The sequence below is a fragment of the Porites lutea genome, chromosome 9 (assembly GCF_958299795.1).
Source record: "Porites lutea chromosome 9, jaPorLute2.1, whole genome shotgun sequence".
NCBI lineage: Eukaryota > Metazoa > Cnidaria > Anthozoa > Scleractinia > Poritidae > Porites > Porites lutea.
Window position 1 is genome coordinate 26004498 of NC_133209.1, and position 22440 is coordinate 26026937.

The 22440-nt window shown below is 39.6% G+C and overlaps 4 protein-coding genes across 4 annotated transcripts in view; 3 read left to right on the plus strand and 1 right to left on the minus strand.

Annotated features, from left to right (window-relative positions):
• The window catches only part of LOC140948785 (uncharacterized), a 327016-nt gene that overhangs the window by 168040 nt on the left and 136536 nt on the right, over positions 1-22440 (minus strand).
• Positions 1-22440, plus strand: part of LOC140948054 (uncharacterized) — a 120538-nt gene that overhangs the window by 10486 nt on the left and 87612 nt on the right. The gene's annotated exons all lie outside the window — the stretch shown is intronic.
• The window catches only part of LOC140948052 (protein NLRC5-like), a 40051-nt gene that overhangs the window by 9439 nt on the left and 8172 nt on the right, over positions 1-22440 (plus strand). The window lies entirely within an intron of this gene.
• The window catches only part of LOC140948051 (uncharacterized), a 36724-nt gene continuing 31055 nt past the window's right edge, over positions 16772-22440 (plus strand). Inside the window, exon 1 of the mRNA XM_073397271.1 lies at positions 16772-16837. The gene's annotated coding sequence lies outside the window, so the exon portion shown is untranslated. The remainder of the gene's footprint in view (positions 16838-22440) is intronic.

Genomic DNA, 22440 nt, shown 5'->3' on the forward strand with positions numbered 1-22440 from the left:
GCAAAACATATGGATCAAAGAAATATTTCTGTTGTCTGTGAAATAATTGTTTAGTTAATGCTCTTAAAGACATTTTTAGTGAAACTGAAAATAACCCAAATTTAAGTCGGATTTACTTGAGTGCCCACTTTTGAAATAACACAATTCCGACATGAACAGAAAGTTTAGCCCTAGGTATGTAAAAAACAAGGAGAAAATACTAAGGTTACGGCTTTTTCACTGGGTGGCCTCGCTTTGAAGATGCTAATACAGCCACTTCCGGTCTAGTCTTTTTTTCCCTTATAATTAAGCTTATATCGAGTATATTGGCCAAAACTTTCCGATAACTTAACCTAAATAATACTGTCTGTAGCACTTTTACTTTCTTATTCCACCTGAACGCTAAAATTGGCAAAATATGAATATGTACGGCTGGAGATGCTCACAAAGTCACTTCCGGTCCAACAGTTCACATGAGAGGATGGTTAAGTGAGGCATTTTTATATTCAAAAAATCTGTTTGGAGCTCTTTCATTTGCACATATTTCTAATTGCACTTAAAACTAAAGTTGGTTAAATATAGATATTCTCTCAGATTGCATCACTTCATCTAATTCTGGCTTCCTTTTGTGGATGGGTGAAAATTACAGAAAAGCGTATTTCAAAACAAAAAACTCACCCTTCCAAGCCTGGTGAAAGCTGATCGAGTAAAGGAATTTTGAAAACTTATGACGGTAAAAAGGCGCTGTTATAGCTTAACACTGTTTTCATTGTTCATGAACACCAGTCAAATTCAACAAGAATTCTGAACATATTTTCCTTGCTTTTTATCCATTAAAACTCACTATGCGTAATAGGGTGACTGTTAACGTCTTTAAGTAATTGCATTAACAATGTTCAACAGCTATCATGACAGTATTTGCAGCTCTTAGATCGGTGGGTGCAGATGTACTTGTCTAGTGCAAGAGCAAAAGTGTCCTTCCTTGCTTTGGATCCAGTAACTTCTACGTCCAGCGACAAACATGCCTTTTTCAGTGTATCTAGTCGAAGGGTTTTGATCTTTCCCTCTGTAGCTAGATGACATAAATTATGCCCCTGGAACAAAATTGGGTGATCTGCCTGTACCTGACTTTCTATGACAAGCTGCAACAGTTGTAAGTTTTTGTCCTGAATGTTTGTCTCCTCATCCTCAGTTTCAATACCATGGTTTCCTTCATCAATGTTCTTTGCACGCTGAGACTTTGAGAGATTTGAGAAAAACTTGCAATCTGCTTTGAGGTACGCCACTCAAAAGGTTGGAATAATAAGCCACCAGTCGTGTTTCTTACATGTTTCATTTCATGTTCAACCTGTTTTGGATCTGCTTTGTTGCCTGTCTTTGCTCCATCATTGAACCTTTGGATTAAGTAGTTTCTAACGTCTTCAGACATCCGGCTTGACTTTTGGACGGTCTTAAGCGCCCATCCCTCAACTGCTTCTTGGCAATCCAAAACGCCTTCATTACCAGCCTGCATTGGTGGAAAAGCGCGCTGTTTCTGTAAGCTTACGTTTGATAAGATGCTGGCCCACTTTTTCTTGATGACATCGTACGCAGTGTCTTGCTCCTCCACGAAGAGATGGCGTTCCGCATCTAAATGATACTGAAGTTCTTTGTAGGTAGAAAACATCTTAAGACATCCTTCTTCCTCACAAGAGAACAGGCCGGGCGAAATGGAGGAATGTCCAGCCACTGAAGCCCCAGAGCAATTAGATGGTGACGAAAACGGATTAAGAACTTTTATTGCTGTAGCTCCTTGAGCATTGGTTGTAGAGGAAGAATACGGATAAAAATGACCTTCCCCAATCTGATATGCTTTCCATGCCCGAATACCATCATCAAAGAACATAAAATTGTTCAGGTAACTGATACCTGGGATCTTTTTCACCTGTGAATTTTGGGTCGATTTATCAATTACAACGACTGCAAAACGACATCCCCTAACGCCTTCATGAGATTCAACGGCAATTTTCATTTCTTCCGCAGTAGTGATGTTATGGCCCTCATTTACCCACCGTCGCATGTGGGTTTTCATCGAGGCAATTCTACGGTCGCAAACGTCTTTGCCCGATTGCGGATCAGAGAAATCCTAGCGCTTAAACTCCACTCCATGCCTTTCCCTCATGGCTTTGAGACTCAAGAGAAGCTCAGTGTTGTGGTAACAACCGGCGTTATCAGAACGTAGGAAAAATTTGGTGATGGATGGGTCTTCCATCTTAATTACGCTAAGAACGTGTTCGACTATTGACGCAATGCTGAACCAATCCTGGTCACAGGAGTCAAAGATGTGAACAAATGTGTCCACCTCAACTCTGTCCTCATCTTCGCTAGCTCTCTTAATCGAACAGGTCACATGCCAGCTTCTCCCACGCTTACCATAGAAGTCGTCCATCCTTTCGCGGAACTTCATTGGCAGAAATTTCATTGCCCAGTCCTTGATCAAAAGGGTGCTTTCTTTATTAAGGTTAGTTAGGACGTCTTGCTTAGCCTTTTCCTGGACTACTGTGCGAAGCAAATGCGCCTTCCATAAGAGGATGGAATTTGTGGCCTGTTTATGGTCATACTGAGATCTAGCCCTTTGTTCTCCTGTCAAGGAAACGTTCTTGTCATTTAACTTCTCATCGATTTTTTCAACTAAACAAGTAAGCCGTGCACATTCATGACACGATAGTTCATGCTCATGGTTGCATGAACTAGAGTAGTCACTAAAATTCGGATCACTGAGCGAAAACGTGGTACAGTGATCTTTACATCTCTCTTTGCTGCCCGTGTGAGTTTTTTAATCCGTCTTGAGGTATCTCTTACCAGCCTTTAGATCCTGTTTGATAGAATTTGCCCAGGTGACATCGACCCCGTTATCTTGCAGCACGTTTACAATGGATTTCAACTGATCGAAAGCCTCCGCACCTTCTGTGGCGATGTAATCAAGTCCTTGTAACGAGACCTGCTTTGAAGCAGAGCATGCCTCCAATATCCGGAAGAGTGTACGTTCACTGTATGGCTCAAAAGCTACGCTGTCGCAGTAGCTTTGGTATTGCTTGATGATTCGGGATGGAATCAAATTTCGTATTGCCGCTGGTATAAGAAGTTTCTCTCCGCTATCCAACTTCAACGACTTTGTACCATATGATACATCTTGCAAAAGGGAAGATGAAGAAATAAAATCGAGAAAGTGATCAGTTTTCGTTGCATCAAGGCGCACTCTAATAATTTCTGGAGCATTGCTTGGTTTTCCTGGTCCTCTCAAGTCGGCGTGTCTGCGGGCATCATCGATTTGTCGTTTAGAAATACCTGGAATAATCTCCATTAGTTGGCTTTTGCTAAATGCATTTACAAAAAATGATAGTATTTGCATTCGGGTGTGTCTGTTATCAGCTAACTTGTAAGCTTCCACTAGCCTTTCTGCGATGTCGTCAGGCTTTGATTGAGAAAACGGCATGGATTTCACTGTAGCAAACCACAAATCGGCTTCACTTCCAGGAGCGAGACAGTTGAAAGCTGTTTCAATAACCTCTCTAGCCTTACGCACGTAATTACCCTGTTGCCGCTCACCAAGTTCAGGCCATGGTAACCTCGATGTACTTTGAATTGGACTTACCCTACCTTCAGAACTTTGGACAATTGCATCACTTAGCAAGCATCGTTTTCTTTTCAACTCTTCTGCTTCGTCAATGTAAAGGCTACATTCAAAGCTTGTTTCCAAAGTTGAATCCAGAGAAAAATCTAAGAGTGACGAACAGTGGGTACCTGACATAAGTGATTTGTCTTGATCAACGTATTTCAGTACTACTTCCACCTCCTGATCCTCTCCTCCACTACACAAACCTTGTCTGCCCTGAAAATAAAATATTGATTGTAAAGGTGAGAGCTGATGAGAGAGGATAAAAACGTTACAATGTTCGATTTGGAATTTTAATTCTAGGACCAAAAACAAAAGCACCTGGTTTTCTGTCAGTGGTTGTCTTTACACGAGGTTGTCATGTAAGACTTCGGAGATGTAGCCTGCATAGCATGAGCCGGCTTTTCTTTTCTGTTTTTTCTTGGACAGGCCGCGGGAACACGCGCGTCCACGAGATTTTCTTCCTTCGCTCTAAAATCACCGGCGCCTGTTACGCAGTCTATCTTAAGAGCTGCTAAGTTTTATTTAACCCAAAATGCGTGTGTGAAAGCCTAAGTAAAATCTCAAGTAATTTTACTTTGCATCTCATTAAGGACGGAAAGTTGAAACGATTCAACAAAAGTCTCAAGGGACTTGAGAGCTTTGAGAAAGGCAAAGCATGTCAATCAATCTTAATTACGTTGCGTGAGAAAATAACCTTAAGTTAACCTGAGGTAAAAAAGAATCGGTTGTGTGTCAAGCTTTATTTTACTTGAAGTATTTAAAATTCACTTGTCTCGAAAAATATTTCTAAGCTTACTTCGGCTTTACTGTGAGGACTACTAATGCCAGCAAATAGTCACGCAATAGCAATTGTTGACATTGGGTCATGAGTTGTATTGCGCTTCACACCCCTTTCATCGCTGGAATATTTTATTTGAGTAAAGAAAAGTCTCGGTTAATTTGACTCATCTGTATTTGAGGTTAAGGACAACAGCGCTGAGGATATTTTCACCCTGAAAGACAACTGCAGTATGTTTGAGATTGAACACGTGCGATTACAATATTTACATTACCTCTAGATCTTTGGAAGTTACACTTTCGGGTGTTAAATGAAGTTCTGGAATCTTTTCGTCAAAGCAGGTCTTGCAAATGGCTTTGGAAAGAAAAGAAAAACGAGCACTGTATCAGATTTTAGGTTTATTCCATGGTCCATGGTATTTGAATTCTTGAACAAAGAATATGACTTTGTTCATTACAAGGCTATCCCAAAATAACTCACGACAAACAAGAAATGTTCAGCATTACTTACGGGCAGCGATTGGTATCACGATCCTCGTTTGTTGGTATATTCTCTCTGAAATGTCTGCTGTCACCTTCTTGGGTTTTTTCAATTTGGAAATTTCACCTTTATGAAGAGGGTGTTGACATTGTCCAGTTAGTTCTCGTAAACGTGTGAATTTACGGCGGTGACGCGGACAAATCGTCATCTTCTTGATTTCCGCATTCACGACACCACACCTTCCAGCTTGATTCAGTATTAGTTTGTACTCAGGAAAATGTTGAAGTCTGTGCGAGGCTGAAGTTTTGGTGCCTCCAGCACCAACTTTAATCAAAAGGTGAGTTACATCGCGGTCTAGAGATGCTAAAGTCAGACTGACGGCTGGCTCACACAACTTTGAATTATCGCGAGCACCACAGAGGTCATCATTACTCCAGAAAGAACATCGAATTGATGACATTGTTTTTACTACCTCAGTAGTACAATTTTATACTTTTCCAAGGACTGCCAAGAGATACTGATCATGAGAATTCATCATTAACGCAATTAAATAAGATTTTAAATTTAATTATGAGCAGCAAGTTCACGTGCAGTTTCCCCGAATTTAATTTTCCCAACTTGCCACTTCTTGTAAAAGGGATTGAAGTGAAAAACTGCAGCGTAAAGTACGCTGTATCTCTTCAGATCATTGCTCTAAGCAAATTTGGGTGTATCGCGCAGTGACGTTTTGTTCTCACAAACAAGACTGCAGCAAAACCAAAACTAACGAGCAGCCGTGTAAAGCTCACCCTCCCCCGCCCCCCACGCCCATCCTCTGTTTGTGCCTACTTATTCTCGAAGTTACAAAGACATCTAGAGCTGAAGGCAAGTGAAACTATTTAATTTATGGACATTTTCTAGCTTTCGCGGAACCTAGATGGAAATATACGGTAAAAAAACAAACAAACAAACAAACAAAAACAAATGCTATATCGCTCTCAGATCACGACCTTGGGCTGCCTGTGCCCAAAGCGGGTGAGATGAGCAACAAGTCATGTAATCAGGAGTGAGTCATGGAGAATATTGGCTCAATGGAAACAAAAACAAATGTCAAACTCTGTGAAATACAGACGTAAGTCATCGCTATAGGCAAGGACAGTTTGTGTTGCGCGCGGAACGATGTGGTAGTGAAATGGTTGGGGAGAGAGTTAACATGAAATGAATGTAAAGGCCCAGGTTTAATTATGGGTTTTGGGTTTCTTTCTTTTTACTACAAACACTTTTTACTCAATAGCAGTTTAAAATGGCGTCACTCTTTCACCAAAGGGAAATATTTGCCTAGCATATATTCGCCAGTATAGATGTTTTAAAAAACATCCTCATAATATATTTTGTCAACAAACTAGGATTCAACATGCGATCGAGTTTTGATTGCTGTCGCTTCAAAAAAAATTGTTGTTTTCCTCAATAGACTATGAAAAATTGAAAACATATAGGCATAAAGATACATAAACAGCTTTTTGAGATTTCATTGTGAACATAAAAATACCACTTTTAATGAAAATCCTCCAATGTGGACTGTTGGACCGGAAGTGACTTTCTCCTGAAGTAGATTTTCATATCTTGCCAATTTTAACGTTCAGGTGGAATTAGAAAGTAAAAGTGCTACATATAGTATTATTTAGGTAGGTTATTGGAAAGGTTTTGGCTAACATGCTCTATATAAGCCTTATTATAAGGGGGAAATGACTAGACCGGAAGTGGCTGTATCAGCATCTTCAAAGCGAGGCCGCACAGTGAAAAAGCCGTAACCTTAGTATTTTCTCCTTGTTTTTTACATACCTAGGGCTAAACTTTCTGCTCATGTCGGAATTGTGTTATTTCAAAAGTGGGCACTCAAGTAAATCCGACTTAAATTTGGGTTATTTTTAGTTTCACTAAAAATGTCTTTAAGAGCATTAACTTAACAATTATTTCACAGACAACAGAAATATTTCTTTGATCCATATGTTTTGCTATAAGACCCTTAGGGATAGAGATAATAAAAAGTGAGTTTATATTTGGCTTAAAATATCCCTGACATTGTAATCAAAGTATTGAAAAGTGCCCAAAATAGGCTATAAAAAAAGCCTTCGGGGACCCCAAAAAGGGTAACATCTAGAACTCAGCCCAAATAAGAGCAATGGAGCTGAAACTTTGGCATATTGCATAAGTCTCCATAGTAACTAAGTGTACCAAATTTGAGCCAAATCGGCCGACCCCTATTTCCAAGCCTGCCCCGGTCTCTCAGGCAGAAGCTCTTAAGTGGTAACAGTACTGGGGACGCCGGTGGTTCTTCTCTTTTTCAGGCCCTCATAGCAAACTCCTCCCTGACTAGTTTGCATTTAGCTTGTAACGGAATTGGGGAGGCCGTTGCTTCTTGTCTTTCTCAAGCCCTCACAGCAAACTCCTCTCTGACTAGTTTGGACTTAAGTGGTAACAGTACTGGGGACGCCGGTGGTTCTTCTCTTTTTCAGGCCCTCATAGCAAACTCCTCCCTGACTAGTTTGGATTTAAGTGGTAACAGTATTGGCGACGCCGGTGCTTCTTCTCTTTCTCAGGCCCTTACAGCAAACTCCTCCCTGACTAGTTTGGATTTAAGTGATAACAGTACTGGGGACGCCGGTGCTTCTTCTCTTTCTCAGGCCCTCACGCGAAACTTTTCCCTGACTAGTTTGGATTTAAGTGGTAACAGTATTGGGGACGCCGGTGCTTCTTCTCTTTCTCAGGCCCTCATAGCAAACTCCTCCCTGACTAGTTTGGAGTTACGTCGTAACAGTATTGGCGCCGCCGGTGCTTCTTCTCTTTCTCAGGCCCTCACAGCAAACTCCTCCCTGACTAGTTTGGAGTTACGTCGTAACAGTATTGGCGAGGCCGGTGCTTCTTCTCTTTCTCAGGCCCTCACCGCAAACTCCTCCCTGACTAGTTTGTATTTAAGTGATAACAGTATTGGGGACGCCGGTGCTTCTTCTCTTTTTCAGGCCCTCACAGTAAACTCCTCCCTGACTAGTTTGGATTTAACTGATAACAGTATTGGGGACGCCGGTGCTTCTTCTCTTTCTCAAGCCCTCACAGCAAACTCCTCCCTGACTAATTTGGATTTAAGTGATAACAGTATTGGGGACGCCGGTGCTTCTTCTCTTTCTCAGGCCCTCACAGTAAACTCCTCCCTGACTAGTTTGGATTTACTTGGTAACAGTATTGGGGACGCCGGTGCTTCTTCTCTTTCTCAAGCCCTCACAGCAAACTCCTCCCTGACCAATTTGGATTTAAGTGATAACAGTATTGGGGACGCCGGTGCTTCTTCTCTTTCTCAGGCCCTCACAGTAAACTCCTCCCTGACTAGTTTGGATTTACTTGGTAACAGTATTGGGGACGCCGGTGCTTCTTCTCTTTCTCAAGCCCGCACAGCAAACTTCTCCCTCAAGAATCTCTACTTTTGAGTGCCAGCAGTATAGGCGACGCTGGCGTTTGTCTTCCCGAGGCCCTCACCGCAAACTCCTTTGTTATATGATGTGTACTGTTTCACCCGGTGACGATGGGGAACGTGTACTTTGAGATAAGGCTTTCAAATAAGCGAGAGAAACCTGCCCCGAGCAAAAGCGACTATGTACTCTGTGATAAGCCGTACTTGTTAACCGGATCGTTTCGTGTCGTTTGAATGTAGTCGCCTCGGTCCTACCTACTTGATTACATCTTAAAAACTATACGAAACGGTTCGGTATAAATGTAATTTAGCACGTTTTTCAATGAATTCTAAACTATGGTACTGTTAGTTTCAGTAACGGTATAATCACGTTGTATAATAGCACTTCGAGTTGCTGTTTATCATTAGCTCAATAAAAGCTACTGCTGTATGTTACTGTTGTTAACGCGGTTAGGTTTGGATGGATTACCGACGTCGAATCTCCCTTGGCTTCTTTTGCAGTGGTGATGTTGTGCGATTGTTTGGTTTCCTTTAATCTTTCTTAACTTTCAGAACTTCCATAACTTTATATTTACTTAAAAAAAAAAAAAGGCAGGTGCTAAAATTAATTTATTAACAGAAAAAATAATAATTTAGGAATATAAACCTCGTTACGCTGTCCACCGTTTCGTCGTTTTAATAACAACTACCGATTTTTGATTTTTAAATTTTTGTTACAACACTGTGATTCTTATTTGCGTATAAGGAAAACGTTTGTTAATGATATAATTTCTAAATATCCCATCTTTCATACTCTAAATAAACAAGATAAAATATTATTCTTTTTTAATAACGTAGACCATTTTATTTGTAAGAAAATCGGTTATTTTGTTTTCGAATCTTTCAAGACAAGGAAACAAGAGTCAGGATGTTGTAACTAATTATTATTTATTATTTATTTTGTAATTCATTACTGTATTTTTCTATTAGTATTCTTTATTTTTCTTCTATGCAATACCATCTATGTAAATGGGAATGCAAAAAAAGTTCTTGTTGTTGTTTATTAATTAATAAATAGGTAATATTTTCGTACAAATTCCTTGTTGTTATTATTTTTTTAGATTTGATATCCATCTGCTATTTTAACTAGACTTAATTGTACCAAGGGGATCTTCCTAGAACTCAATAGAGCTTGCTAAGATCGCCTGCCATTTTATTGCATTGTAATAGCAGATAACAAGTTATTAGAAGTTGTAAAAATGTAATTTATAATGGACAAATAAATCGATCTGGTATGGTATGAACGCTGACCACTACTTCCTTCCTATTTTTCAATTTCCCATTTCCCATTCCCCATTTCCTGTTTTAGTAATTTACCACTTAAGCCCGAGGGAGAGGAAATTAGTGCAGTTTTAACATCCGCTTCAGGTCATTGTTAAGTTAAATTGCTCGCTATAGTCCGGGGTTAGGGCCCGCTTAAGTCCAGCTGTTTTTATTGCCTGTAGCCTGCGTGGTAGGCGTCGAAAGGGATGGGGGAGGAAGGGAAGAATGGAGGGGAACTGGGTTGAGGGGAAAAGAAACCCTCGCGTCCGGCCTGATCCTTGAGGTGAATTGGGAGGAGGCTTCTCCCCGAGGCCCACCCCCTTAGTTTACCCTTTAATTTACCATTTTTGACAGAGAAGGTGGGCATTTTATATACCTTCCATTAAAAACTGGTACCTCTTACACATACCCTCCAACAGAAGTCTTCTTATCATTGCGGGCGACCAAAAGCGAGCTCGCAGACGTATTCTAGGTGGGGTGGTCAGCAGCAATTTATAAACTGTATAGCGAGGTTTTCCCACAATCTCTCCACATTCTTGGTATGCCTTTGTTCTACGTACTGATATGCATGGGATGTGGCCACGAATGCCCTAGTGTTCCACCTGATGTCACTGTAATAGCGTGAATGCACATGCAAGTGATGCAACAATATTTGATCGAATCGCAAACATACGTAGTTCAGATAGACACGCACTGTTTCACGCATCGTACTAAACTGTCTAAATTTGTTATTTTTGCGATTTTTGCGATATTTGTCTTGGGTGTTTTTAGCTCGCAAGAAAAATCCTTGTTACTATTGCGATTTTTGCAATATTTGCGGACATTTCGGGGCCCTTCTTGGCTTTTTTCCCTTCTAAGTCTTGATTCTTGTTACATTTGTTATTTTTTCCATATTTGCGATATTTGTCATGGGTGTTTTCAGCTAGCAGAAAAAAATCCTTGTTACCTTTGCGATTTTTGCGACATTTGCGGACATTTCGGGGCCCTTCTTGGCTTCTTTTCTTTCTAAGTCTGGAATTTTGTTACATTTGTTATTTTTGCGATTTTTGCGATATTTGTCAGGGGTGTTTTTAGCTAGCATGAAAAATCCTTGTTACTTTTGCGATTTATGCGATATTTGCGGACATTTCGGGGCCCTTCTTGGTTTCTTCTGTTTCCAACTCTTGATTCTTGTTAGATTTCTTATGTTTGCGAGTTTTGCGATATTTGTCACGGGCGTCTTTAGCTAGCAAAAAAAAAATCCTCGTTACTTTTGCGATTTTTGCGATATTTGTGGACATTTCGGGGTCCTTCTTGGCTTCTTTTTTTCTAAGTATTGATTCTTTCTAGATTGGTTATTTTTGCGATTTTTGCGATATTTGTCACGGGTGTTTTCAGCTAGCAAGAAAAATCCTTGTTACTTTTGCGAATTTTGCGATATTTGCGGACATTTTGGGGTCGTTCTTGGTTTCTTTTTTTTTTTAAGTCTTGATTCTTGTTAGATTTGTTATTTTTGCGATTTTTGCGATAGTTGTAAGTGATTTTCTTACATAATTTTTTCTCAATTATTTCTTTTGCGACAATTGCGAAAACAATTTGCTAGCAAATTTTTGCTAACGAGATCGATCCTGGATATAAGTGCGGAATTAATACATAAATTATGCTTGTGATCTATTGTAATTAAATGCTTTTCATATAACTTCTTATCATTTGGTTTAAGGAAGCGGGACAGGCAAATCAACCGCGAACAAAGGTGAAATTACAGGTCATTTCTTTCTTTTTTTTTTTTCATTTCTCAAAAGTTCTGTTGAAAAAGGCTAAATATACATTCTTTAGAAACCTAGTAAAATACATTCCTTGCGGTTTAAGGATCAAATGTCACATTTATTAGTCGGACGTTTTTGTTCAATTTAGAATCGACAGGGACTACCTTTACATCTTTTCCTGTAGCTTTGGCGCAAATATTTGAAAACTTAAAAGACTGCTGGTTTTGACTGAATCGTCATAACACTGACATGGTTGAGTCTGACTGTTTTTTTTAGTTTCATAAACACACAATGTATTAACTGCCTTAGCGATTTCCTTTTTGAGTGCTTTATCCTCTAGTTCATTCGCTTAGCTGTCGCACAAGGTTAAAACTAGTTTACTTCTCACAAATGACCTGGCATTTACACTGACAGTACAATATAATAGATGAATAGCTTTACTTGTTTATAATCACATTCAGCAGCCCTGAGTAATGCACGACTCGCCGGGCTGGGAGAAGGCTTCATTGGAATTCAAGGGTTCACTATTGGGATTTGTAACGGACTGGTTGATTGAATATGGATGAGATATTGAGTGGTTTACTGTGCAGTGGTTTACGGATCCGCCCAAACCATCCAGGTGGTATCGCAAATATATAGAGAAAGAACAATGGAGGAGGTGTCAGCCAATCAGGAAAGACTAACGTCATCAAATCAGATCAAACTGATTGGATAGTTTCTTTTTGTTTGTGTGAGAATTGTTTATTCAGTAATTTGCAATTGAATGAGATGAAATGGGGGACTACTAAGTATCAACGAATACAAAATAATCTTCTTGCTAGCCTGCCGCTTAATTGAAACGATTTACGATGTTCTCGCACTGGAAAAGATACGTTCTGATAAAGACTCATTCCTCATATAGGATCGCTACGATCGACTCTTGTAAGCTGTTTGTTCGGCGATCAACGATCATAATGAAACCAGGTTTTCCTTTAGCAGCTTGGTAAGACAATCTGATTGTTCAGTTAAAGGCGTCGTTTATAATTTAGGTTTTATTTTTTTTTCAATCCTGCTTTAGGAAAGCAAATTGCATTAATACAGTAAATAGATTGATAAAACTCCTGGAAAAAACTGTACAGTGTTTGAGAATTTTTGTTTTCGGAGTAAACACAAGCCAATCGATTTAAGTCCCTCTGATCCTAAACTGCACAACAAATCGGTGAGAGAAATAAGTTTTAAATACTACCGACTCAGCACTCGTCAAATCATTTATTTGCAAATGCATTGCCTCGGTTAACAGGTCTCCGTTAATACTGTTTCAAAAGTTCTTAAAAGCAGACACAACTCCCTACAGCGGCTTTTGTTTCAACAAACAATAACCATTAAAATCAGCAAACAACTCGTCTCCGATCACACGTACCCTGCTTTTTTAACATATGTACTTTCCCTTACTCAAAAAATATTGCTGTGGTCCAAACATAGCGGAAATCGCTTTCGTCCATCCACCACACGTATATTTACGCCATAAAAAGGGCCAAATTTTCTCATCCTGACTGGTTGAAGGTGACGCTTATTATTTGTAATCTCCCGTTGAAAATCTGATAAATCTATTATCTGATTCATATCCTTATCATATGCCTATCTGAGAAACGGCCATGAATTATTACAAAGCTCCTCCTCTACTCCATCCCCTAAAGTACTAATAAAACTGCTTGGTAGACAAAGTTGTTTTACCCGTCCATTAACCAAGCACTTTTTCATCCTACTCTAACCCAGAATCTGATTTCTGAAAGTAGACGACTCATGTTAATCCTGGCTTCTTAGGCGAACGTTCTTGACTTTGGAATCGGCTTAAGTTTGGAGAAGCAGTCGCAAAAATTGTTGGGATCCGATGACAAGACCGAGAGGCGTCATTTTGTGACCGTGCCATCTTTGTTTCTTTACTCTGCACTAACAAGTTGATATTAAAAAGCGAGGCCGGTAATCGCGGTTCATCTGTAATAATTACAGACCTACGTTTCTTGCTCACCTGTAAGTAAAATGTGCTAAGAACAATTATAGTTCTTTACAGCCCTTACTGTTTAATTTAAGTATCAAAACTGAGTGATTTGTTCAGTCCGAATATTAGTGGCTGTATAATCAGACAGGTCAAATTGGACACTTGAAAAATAGCCAATGAAATTAAGCCAGAAATGTTACTCATGCAAATGAAATTTTACCAACTAGCCCATGCTTACCACTGAATTACAATCAAGAAAATGAATTTGAATGCTAGGCTTGAACTTGAAAGTATAAAAGACAAAATTAACTGGCCTTATGACTTTTAATCAGATTAATTGTTATTTCAGAAAAACTGTCATATTTAATTTCTACTTAACTATACTATATTTAAAGGTTTAAATAACTTTTAAAATGAAAAAGGTTTAAAGCGATGCTTTTACTTTACTTGACATGTTGAGCGGTAAGCAGATGTGATAAGAAATATGAACTCACACTGAATATCCTCAACTGAGTTTCTCGCACTTTGTTAATGGCACAATTAATTGATGACATGACCTCCTGTTGTACAATTCTGGAGAAACTGGGCTCGTATCTGCAAACTAAAAACTGCCCAGAACTACTGGCCGGGATTATATTACCCCATGAATTCTACTCCTATCAGTCTACAGCATTATTTATCAGCCTTTGCCTGTTTTGTCTCCTGATAACACGACAAAATCCTCCGTCCCTTTATTGTTGTGTATCACACGTTAGAAATAACGATGTTTTAGACTAGCTTGTTACACGTCCAACTTCACATGGTCGGAAGCTGCAGTTAGAGGAATACTTTTTTCCAAATCAGAGGCCTGATCAGACGCATCTCTTTCTTCGCTTGTTGGCACTTCTGGCTCTGGAAGAATCTGCACTCCCTGGGTTCTCGTGTAACCCTTGATTACGTCCTGTCAGAGGCAAACAGAGATGTCATTCTTAAATCACTCAACCAGAATACAACGGTATAAAATAGGAAATTTTCTTATTACTAGGTCTTTGATAAAATGGCGTCTAGCTATAACTTACAGGGTTTGTGTTCCATTTGTAGTCTTATTTTGTTTTATTTAAATTTCGCTCGATAGCCCTTACCCCCTGTCCTTCCCCGCTCGTGAATAATTATATACGAGGCACATTTCTCACTCTCGTCTGAACCCGTGGTCTATTCTAAAGGTCCCGAGTTGGCTTTTTATTGGGCTGCCTGTGGCTCAATCAAAACATGGGTGGTGTCTATGTCGAAAAAAGACAAAATGGCGGACGGATCTCTTAGAAGGCGTTACGTGTCCTATTACTGCTTGCAGTGAGCCGACCGTGAGGGGATGGGGTCCCTACCTTTTGACTAAGAATTTTCCATTCATTGAAAGCCGAAACAAGTGCTTTTAACAGTTTATGCTCGGTTTAGGAGCAGCTATAATGTATCGGTCAAATCGAAGCTTCAACATGCCCCCCCCCCGGGCAACCCCCCGGGCATTTGACTTTTTTGAAAATTATCGTTCAAATTCCCCCCTACCCGGGCCGAAATGCCGTTCAAATGCCCCACACTAGGGTCCATTCAGGTGATCAAATGGCCCCACCCCGGGGACATTTCACAGGCACAAAAATGACAGAAGGACGGCGGAAACACCTTCAGTTGTCGAACAAAATATTTATAAATATAACAAAAACTGAGAAACACTGTTAGCGTATTTACTACGAACAAAAGTCTCGTGCAAAACGGCGGAAATCGCTGCTACAAGGTCACTGAATGCTCAGCTTTTCTTTGTCACGCAACATACAAAGTGTTCTATAAAAAAGATCCCACTTATTGAGATTACTACATCATGACCATTTCACTGACATGCATCATCGTTCACCTTATTAATTAACATACTTGCAGTGGGTCAAAGTAGATGATCTGAGCTTTTTATCTTATTTTATTTATGTTGTTGCTGATTGAATCGCCGATATAGGTATTGTATTTCATTGTAAACACAACGATAAAATACATTCATACATTCAAAGCCTGAATCCAATATTAAAAATTTTAAAATTTAAATACTTCAAATACGGCACAAAGCTTGTTCAAGCCCTTTCCTCGCAACCAATTGGCCACAAAGGCACAATCTTTTCCACGAAAATCCTGTAACACCGCGTCGCCCATGATAGCTCGCCATCCCAAAGATTTTACATGAAATCGAGGGTGCAGTTCAAATTCCCCACCCCTAAAGCATGAGGATCAAATTCCCCACCCCCTGGAAGACTCTGATAATCAAATTCCCTCCTCCCCGGGACGGCAAAGGTGTCAAATGCCCGGGGTATGCCCGGGGGGGGGCATGTTGAAGCTTCAATTTGACCGATACATAAGTCCTATAAACTCAGCATAGAAAATATCAGACCACTGCAGACCAATACACGTTAGTACGCGTCTTGTTAAGAAAACATGAACAGGTGATCTAGAAAAGATAGTACGATCGTCTGTCTTTCTATCGCAACATCTAACCTGTAAAAAATTAGGAACAGGATTTTTCAGGCTGTGGGCGGCTCAATCGAATCGGGACAGCCATGGCTCGGAGAGCTTGGCTACATTCATTGGGCAGGAGCCCACCCATCCCTTTGCTGTCATTGGGTTATTTTTGGCGCCTCCCGACGTTCCGGACGGCTCTTCTTCTTCCTCAGCACCAACACCTCTCCGATGTTGCTGTGAAGCCAAGCCTTATTTTTTTTGATGGACAGCCAGTGACACACCCAGTTTATCTCCTTCGACTTCTTGGGCACAGACAGACATCTTTGTCGTCTTTTGCATTGGCTTTCAAAAAGCGCTGTCTTCGGAATTTGAGGTACCTGGATGCACAGGTTTGCTTTTTGAAAGTTTTATTCAAAACCTGCATAGATTACGTCTTTGACATCAGCACTGAGATCAATTCGGATGGACGTTTGAAAACACTGATCCTTTTCGATTGGTCAGTACCCTGCTAGCAGAGTCGCTTCGATCTTTCGACTTATGTAGGAATATCGAAGGAGACTCTGCCGCAGGGTAAGTGATCAGATCCTCGGCTCTTACCTTCTCTCTTACATGGTTGTTAGCGTTTACGAAGTCGCTCGCGTGACTTGTCATTGCTGTGGTTAGGTCTGTTTTAATTACGTTTCTACTGGGGCGTAAACAAACTAACTACACGAAAGTGACGCGAACCACTTATTTTAAAAGCCATGCAAGAGACTGGTATGCTGGTAGGGTATCGACGCTTAATTTAATAGCTCTTCCTTTTATTGGATTTGTCATTCCACAACATTGCTTAGAAATCGCCAAAGAATGTCTGCGTGAGAGGCTAGCTATGTGGTTACCAAACGATTTCATCTTTTATCATGTTCTGAAATTATTTCATTTTCATTTACTTTGTCAGAATGAAAGGAAACTTTTCCCACAGCATTGGATTTTGGTTTTTCTAAAGCACCGAGAAGGCCTTGTAAGTTGCTGTTCATGTTACTGTCTGTATTACATGTACAAAATAATGACTGTAGCAAATTCATGAGAGTACGTTGTATGTTGTGGTTTAGCCTGCATAGCTAGCTTGCGGGATTAGCGTGGGAGTGCTGTAGTGCACGTGCCTCCTATTGCATCCCTCCAGCTATGCAGGCTAGTAATGTGGTTCATTTCAGTTTTATCCTATTTTACATTTCCAGCTAGCCTTGAGTATGATAATGTTTGCATAATTCATGAGTTTGAAACAAAGCCCCAAAGGCTCAGTGCTCTAGACTAGGAATCAAAGTCTCCTAGGAGCGAGCTCATTGTTTGGCATTTGAGTTTTGGCAGGTTTTATTTTTGGCATTCAGTATTTAGCATTTGGTTTTTGGCATCTGCTTTTGGTATACAGTGTTACGCATTTCGTCAGCATTTCTTCGGTAACTTTTTGGCATGTCTATATATAGCACCCACGCTTTCCACCAATGACTAGGGAGCTTTCCTTCCTTGCCTGAGGCTGTACATGTTCTAACCTTATGCACCTATCAATGTAAAGCCGGCGGGGGGGCAGGGCATGGGGTGGGGATTTGATTGTCTTTGTTGTCCCTGGGGTAGGGCATTTGACTGATCTTGTTCTCCCCGGGGGAGGGGATATTTGAATCTTTCTTCGCCCGACGTGGAGATATTTGACTGCCGACTCGGACGAAAAGACTGAGACCGAACATATGTTTCCCGCTTCCATGCTTCACGCATGCGCCATACGGTTTGAAAAGATCAGGAAGTCATGGTGGCCAATGAGAACAAGCGAAGGCTGAGTGGATTTCACTGTTTTGTCTTCAAATTTTGTTTGTTTTTGTGTGTTTTTGCTCAATTGACCCTGTTAAAATACTGTGGTATCAAAGTAAACGGAAGTAAAGAGAATCCAAGTCGATTTTTGCAAGTACAATTAATTAGTGTATGGCTCATTCGCTACAATCACTGTACACTTATAAAACTGACGTTCTTTGTACCCTTTACTAAGAACGGTATTTTTAGACTTACAAAATGTGGACTTTCTCCTAAAGGTTTATGTATTCTACGCATTGTAACATGGATTATGGTTAAAACGTAATTGCAGCTGTAACAGGAACATGTATCTTTGGTGATGCAGCAATGTTTATAAAAGATTGCAGAGTTTTATTTGGAGATATTTTTATTGTGCCTTTCTTAGGTTCTGCCTTGGGATTGACAGTAATGTGCAGCCTGGGGTGGGGAAATTTGGTTGCATTTGAATGATTTGCCCGTGAGCAGGGAATTTGATTGCAAATTTTTGAAAAAAGTCAAATCCCCACCCTATGCCCTGCCTCCCCCCCGCCGGCATTACATTGATAGGTGCATTAGGAATTCAAACCCGACACAGTCGAAGTATCCGATTACATGGTCACCTGAATATATATTCTAGAAACTTGTTATCAGCGTAGCATTTCTGTTTACGGCAAGGATCACTCTAATTTAACACTTGTTAGTTGTGAAATAATTTGCTTTCTCATGTGACCGTCAAACACTTTCCGAACGTTTAAGTGCACTTTCTTGTAAAATAGTTACAAGGCCAAGTTTTATTTAAATCGTCTGGTTTTAAGCAATTTATTTTAATGAACCTCGAGGGTTTCCTATAAGTGCTTTCAAATAATTGTTTCCATATGCTGTTCACATAGAGTTTTAGTTTTTGTACTACGAACTATAAAATACAGAATACAGGCGTTTAGCGCTAAATTAAACTGCTTTAGAATGTCCTTTTGCAAAACATTAGCTAAAAATTATTTTGATAAACGGAAGTGAGCTCGAGGCTGTACCTGCTCTGACCTAGCTAAGTAATTTAATGCAGTCGAGGTATCCTATTGCCCTTCTGTACTTGAGTATTCTAGAAACTTGTTCATTCCAGTGTAGCATTTCCTGTAGAAATTACATTAATGGCACTGATAAAAAAAAATGTATGCCTTACTAGATTGCTAGTACCCTCTAGAATATGCCAAACATATGCGTAAAAGGCACTTGGAACAAAAGTAATACTAAGTAAGGGAGGTAAAAGTAAAGTGTTTAATCTGACTTTAATGAATAAATTAACAGTCCGGAATATCCATAAATTTAAGGACAGGCCAACTGGTCACGTGACACTTTTCAACCAATGAGAAGGCGCGCTTGTGTTTATCAACAAACAAATGAAAACATCGCCCCAGTGATCAAAAATTTTCAAAACAGCAGACGGAGTCGGACAGAATTAAAGATGAGCTTACAGTACTCGTCTAGGTTTCACATTTGATATTTCAAAGAAAACATTTAATGTAAGAGAATAAGAGCATTAATCATTGCAAGGAATCATTGGGATGTTTGAACTGTTTCCGGACCGATCGCAGAGGTCGTGGCTTCACTGGCATGGCTTGCAAGATTTTTGATAGAAGCAAACTGGTCCTGTGTAAAAATAGCCTTAGAGAGAGTGTGAAAATTTGTTGAGATTGTACAAAACAGGATTGGTACTTATACCTATTAACTTCTACAGGACAAGAATCAAAGAACCAGTCATCATAACAAGAATAAAAAGTAGTTCAATTTTATTAATTTTTTTCTTGTTTGTTTTTTTGGTGTTGTTTTGTATTGACTTCATGCATCTGGTGCTTTCTTTGCTTGCTGTAGTACCTGCAATGTTTTAATTTTATCCCAGATAATCAGTGCATGTTCAATGAAAAGCGAATTACATCATTTATACTTGAAATTTGCCTTCTTTCTTTGATTGTTTTTTAACGGTGGATGAACATTTTGAGAATCCAACAACATTAAATCTTTCCAGATTTGGTGAATTTCAGAAACAAAGCGGTTAGTATATATCTACCTTGCGCCTATGATCTTCAATTTCATCCCCGCAAATTCGGCAAAGTGAGGCGAGATGTTGGACGTGAATATCCATAAGACTAATAATTAAAGTTGATTTGGCATTGAAAAGAAAAAAGGCAAAGGCTAGTACTAATGCGAAAAAAAGTAATAACATGGCTCTGTGAGAAACCCGGGAGTGGAAAACGTACGTGTTTTGGACCTGGGAATTCAAAAATTGTCTACCAAAATTCTAGGTTGTGTACCATCCCCACATTCAACATGATAAAAGTTAATCGATATGACAATTGAGGAAAAATATCTAGAACTTCTTAATAACAGGTACTTGTTCACCTACCTTGAAAACCGACCAAAATCTTGCGTTGCTTAAAAGAAGAAATAAGCCACAAGATGTGCTGAATATTTCACGAGACACTTCCAATATATGGCTTCCGATTCGCTGTCCACTTAAAAAAATTGTGTATGCCTCATGAAAAGTCTTAAAAATATGCCTGAGGGCCTCGAAACGATGACTGATTCTGTCCGACTCCGTCCACTGTTTTGAAAATTTTTGATCACCGGGGCAATGTTTTGATTTGTTTGTTGATAAACACAAGCACGCCTTCTCATTGGTTGAAAAGTGTCTTGTGGCCAGTTGGCCCTGTCCTTAAATTTAGGGATATTCCGGACTGATTAATGAGAATCGAGTGAGTGAGTGATCGAGTGAGTGAGTGAGTGAGTGAGTGAGTGAGTGATCGAGTGCCATTCGAGTGCCTCCAAAAGCCCATGGCATGACTACATCATCCATGAGCTAAAAACTGAAAGAAGCCCAGTTTTCTCAACCTATGAAAGCCAGGGTGTCCAATATATTTATCATTTCATGGAAAAACTAAGATTTCTGCAGTCACTTACCTTACGTTTGCGGTTTAGACCTGTCAAAATTCACAGAAGGAGTTTGGCAAAGACTGCTTATAGTAAACATGCAGTGATAGAGGAGTTCAAACTGGAAAGCCTTCTCTCTGAACAGAAAAATTTGCTGACTGGTTTTCCAGTTTCTGATGCACTGTGTTGTATTCTGCAATCTAGCCTTCATTTCTAGCATGAAAGCAAATTAGGACATAATGATATTCACCAAAAAAAATTACATCATTTTGTACGTATACACACGTGCAGGTATTCGATCATGCAGGTCCAAGCTAAGCATTTCAGAGTAAACCAAAGAAACTATGGTTATTTAGCCGCAATAAAAGTCTAAGGCTTTAACAGAGGTAAAAGAAAACAATTAGTAAACTGTACTTGAGATCAAATGCTATATCAGAAGACATCTACATCAGAAACATGTACTGCGTGTAGGTGTTTCTCAGCTATGAAAGATGCTGCGTGAAAGATTCTTTGTCCAGCACATGTACAGATTGTGCAATTTGCATTTTTATTGACAAGTGTGTTCTCTTTATTTTTTATCCTCCTTTCTTTGAATATATATCTTTATACAATCTGCTCTTTCCTGAACCCTTGCTTACATTACAACTTCACGCTGATTTTTAAGTGTGTACCCCAAATTTTGTATTCATATATAATTTCAGGCTATTGTTCTTGTCATTGTCGATTACCTTCCAAAGAATCCAGAAGTGGGATTCCTTTGATTTAGGTGTGATGTCTTTCTTTTGTTTCAAATTTTGTTGCTTGATTGACTTTTTAATCCCCATTGTTACTTGATGGGCATTAAATTTCTCCATTAAATACTCGGACTTGCCTGTTAGGTTTGCGGCATTTGCAGGAATGCTTACAAGTCTTCTAAGCATGGCGGCGAACTCTGGTTGCGGTAACATATTTTCGGTCACGCATCCTATTACAAAGTAAACAAGGCTGATAAATTTGAAGTTGATTAAAGCTTCTAAATACCTGATCTCCAGTAGTATTTTTTTTAGTTGATACTCCCTGCCTTGAAAATAATGTTGCGTTTAAAGCTTTTCTGCAGAAGGTCTTTATGAGGACTTTTTATTCATTCAATATTATCAAAAACTGTGGTCTGCAATCAAGAGCGAACGACTTGCTTCAAAATGTAAACAACGCAAGCGGTGAATGTATTTAAATTAGAATGACAGATTTATTAGAGCGTAATTTCACTTTTTTACGTTTTTGCTTAAGGCTCTCAGTTTTTTTTTTGTTAAACGAAACCTTGCATTTTAGTTACATGACTGAGGGCCCGAAATAACCGCGTATGGTTAGCCTCCCCGCAGACATCCTGTGGGGTTCGTCCGTCACGCATTCATTTCTTCCCCAGAGAAATGAATGTGTGACGAACAAGCCCCACGGGACGTTTGCAGGGAGGCTACGTATGGTCAGTTCACAACGACTTGCATGACAATTTGATTCTGATTAAGCATATGCCACTGTACTTAGTCAACCATAAAGTGGACAACGAATGTAATTAATCTTTCTTTAAACCATTGTACGAGGGTCTCAATGGGGTTAACCGATAGGCGTAAAACGGCCAAAAATTTAGTCGATAGCCGTAAAAATTGAAAAATTTTAACCGTTAGCCGTAAATAGGGTAAAAAAGAGTTAACCGTAAAAGAAATTGTTACCTAGATTTGCTACTTTTAAGGAAGGTGCTAAACTTACTTATGATTACGTTTTTTACTTCCCGGCTAGTGTGACTCCGTACGCACGTTAGGCAAAGCGCCTTTTAGGTGTTAACCAAGACCTAGGCACACACTAGAGCTAGAAATTGATCATCCATCTGAGACTAGCCTGTGTACA